Genomic DNA, 3,527 nt, shown 5'->3' with positions numbered 1-3,527 from the left:
ACCAGGTAAGAAACACCCTTATGAAATTCTGTGTTAGTGAGGTGCTTATGCTTGTGACTTGTAACATGCTTATGACTGAGACAGCTAATGTTTCAGAAAGGTTCTGCTTTGCTTCTCTGTTCTCATCTGTAAAATAAATATGGAAAATAGTCTTCACTTTGTATAAGTATCTTGAAGACCGAAAGAGAAAAGGTACATTAAGCTTAGCAAAAGGTGAGTGCTCAATAAAAGCTTTGTTATGATTACTCACTGTCACCCCTCACACACACGAGTGTTTGTGTGCACCCCTATTTATAGACACACAAACTATAACTTAGTTTTTAAAAAACAGGAGTCTTGGAAAAGAAAATAGAGATCAGAAAGAAAGTAGTGTTTAATTTGTTTTGAAAGAAGAGAATATTTTTATTCTCCCAACATACAACATATTGCATTACTGTATTTCAACAATCTGTAAGATAAATACAGGCAGACCTCAGAAATACTGTGGGTTTGTTCCAGACCACTGCAATAAAGTGAATATCACAATAAAGTGAGTCATATGAATTTTTTTCATTTCCCAGGGCATATAAAAGTTATGTTTACACTATACTGTAGTCTATTAAGTGTGTGATAGTACTATGTCTAAAAACACAATGTACAGACTTTAATTAAACATACTTTATTGCTAAAAATGCTATCTATCATCTGAGCCTTTAGTGAGTTTCAATCTTTTTGCTGGTGGAGGGTCTTGCCTTGATGTTGATGGCTGCTGACTGATTAGGCTGGTGGTTGCTGAAGGCTGGGGTGACCATGGCAATGTCTTAACATAAGACAACAATGAAGTTGCCACATCCATTGACTTTTCTTTTCACAACAATTTCTCTGTTGTGAAAATGCTGTTTGATAGCATTTTACCCACAGTAAAACTTCCTTCAAATTGGACTGAATCCTCCCAAACTGTGCCACTGCCTTATCAACTAATTTACATAACATTCTAAATCCTTTGTTGTCATTTCAACCATCTTTACAGAATCATCACCAGGAGTAGATTCTATCACAAGAAACCACTTTCTTTGCTCATCCTTGAGAAATAACTCCTCATTCATTTTATCATGAGATTGCAGTAATTCAGTCACACCTTCAGGCTCCACTTCTAATTCAAGTTCTCTTAGAACTGTAGTTACTTCCTCCACTGAAGTCTCAGACTCCTCAAAATCACCTATGAGGGTTGGAATCAACTTCTTCCAACCTGTTAATGTTGATGTTTTTACTTCTTCCCATAAATTGTGAATGTTCTTAATGGCACCTAGAATGGTGAATCCTTTCCAGAACTTTTTCAATTATCTTTGCCCAGATCCACTGGAGGAATCACTATCTATGGCAGCTATAGCCTAACAAAATATACTTCTTAAATAATAAAACTTGAAAGTCAAAATTACTCCTTGATCCATGGGCTGCAGAGTGGATGTTGTGTTAGCAGACATAAAAACAACATGAGGGCTTCCTTGGTGGTGCAGTTGTTGAGAGTCCACCTACCGATGCAGGGGACACGGGTTTGTGCCCTGGTTCGGGAAGATCTCACATGCCGTGGAGCGGCTGGGCCCATGAGCCATGGTCGCTGAGCCTGCACGTCCAGAGCCTGTGCTCTGCAACAGGAGAGGCCACAACAGTGAGAGGCCCGTGTACCGCCAAAAAAAAAAACAACACAAAAAAACAACATGAATCTCATTGTGCATCTTTATCAGAGTTCTTGGGTGACCAGGTGCACTGTCAATGAGCAGTAATATTTTGAAAGGAATTTTTTTTCTGAGCAGTAGGTCTCAAAAGTGGGCTTAAAATATTCAGTAAATCATATTATAAACAGGTGTGCTGTCATCAAACTTTGTTGCTCCATTTCTAGAGCATAGGTAGAGTAGATTTAACATAATTCCCTAACATTAACATAATCCTTTAACATAAGGCCCTAGTGTTTTTGGTATGGTCAATGAGCATAGGCTTAAACTTCAAATCACCAGTTGCATTAGCCCCTAACAAGAGAGTCAGCCTGTCCTTTGAAGTTTTTTGTTTGTTTGTTTGGTTTTATTTGCGGTACGCAGGCCTCTCACTGTTGTGGCGTTGTGGCCTCTCCCGTTGCGGAGCTCAGGCTCCGGACGCACAGGCTCAGCGGCCATGGCTCACAGGCCCAGCTGCTCCGCGGCATGTGGGATCTTCCTGGACCGGGGCACGAACCCATGTCCCCTGCATTGGCAGGCAGACTCCCAACCACTGCGCCACCAGGGAAGCCCCCTTTGAAGTTTTGAAGCCAGGTATTGACTTCTCCTCTCTAGCTATGAAAGTCCTAGATGGCATCTTCTTCCAATATAAGACTGGTTCATCTACATTGAAAATATTTTGTTTAGGGTAGAGATTTTCATTAATTAGTTTAGCTGGATCTTCTGGATAACTTTCTGCAGATTCTCCAAGAGCACTTGCTGCTTCACGTTACACTTAATATTACGGAGACAACTTCTTTTTTTCAACTTCATGAATCAACCTCTGCTAACTTCAGACTTTTCTTCTGCAGCCTCCTCACTTCTCTCAGCCTTCATAGAATTGAAGAGAGTTAGGGCTTTTCTCTGGATTAGGCTCTGATTTAAGGGAATGTTGTGGTTGTTTTGATCACCTTGCCAGATCACTAAATTTTTCTCCACATCAGCAGTAAGACTGTTTCACTTTCTTAACATTCGTGTGTTTACTGGAGTAGCACTTTTCCTTTTCCTTTGCATTCACAACTTGGCTAATGGTTTGGCGTAAGAGACCTAGCTTTCAGCCAGTCTTGGCTTCTGACATGCCTTCCTCAGTAAGCTTAATCATTTCTAGCTTTTGATTTAAAGGAAGAGATGTGCAACTCTTCCTTTCACTTGAATATTTAGAGGCCATTGTAGAGTTATTAATTGGCCTAATTTCAATATTGCTTTGTCTCAGGGAACAGGCCTGAGGAGAGCTGGAGAGACAGGGAATGGCCAATAGGTAGAGCAGTCAGAACACACATATTTATTGATTAAGTTCATGGTGGTATACGGGAGTAGTTCATCTTGCCCCAAAATAATTACAATAGTAACATCAAAGATCATTGATCACAGATCACCATAACAATAACATTATAATGAAAAAGTTTGAAATATTGTGAGAATTGCCAAAATGTGACACAGACACACCAAGTGAGCAAATGCTGTTGGAAAAATGGCACCCATAGAATTGCTCAATGTAGGGTTGCCACAAATCTTCAATCTGTAAAAAACACAGTATTTGCAGAACACCATACCGTGAAATGCAATAAAACAAGGTACGCTTGTATAAAGATAACAAATTGGGTAATTTTTTTCCATTTTGAAGAAAAAGTTTCTGCCTGTGAATGATCTCTGATTAATTTGTGAAAAAAGCATTTTTTATTCCATTAATATATATTTTTCATTTATAGTGATTCTATCCCTTGCCAAACCATATAAAAAAGTTAGTAAACATTCCTGTGAGACAAATCAACTCTAAGATTCATACCCTGGTGATGT

At 39.2% G+C, this 3,527-nt stretch overlaps 1 pseudogene; it reads right to left on the bottom strand.

Annotated features, from left to right (window-relative positions):
* Window positions 1-673: 673 nt before the first annotated feature.
* Window positions 674-2,898, bottom strand: LOC125963973 (tigger transposable element-derived protein 1-like; annotated as a pseudogene).
* Between the last annotated feature and the right edge of the window lie 629 nt (window positions 2,899-3,527).

The sequence above is a fragment of the Orcinus orca genome, chromosome 3 (genome assembly GCF_937001465.1).
Source record: "Orcinus orca chromosome 3, mOrcOrc1.1, whole genome shotgun sequence".
NCBI classification, from domain to species: Eukaryota; Metazoa; Chordata; class Mammalia; order Artiodactyla; family Delphinidae; genus Orcinus; species Orcinus orca.
This window is presented reverse-complemented; position numbering and strand designations above follow the sequence as displayed.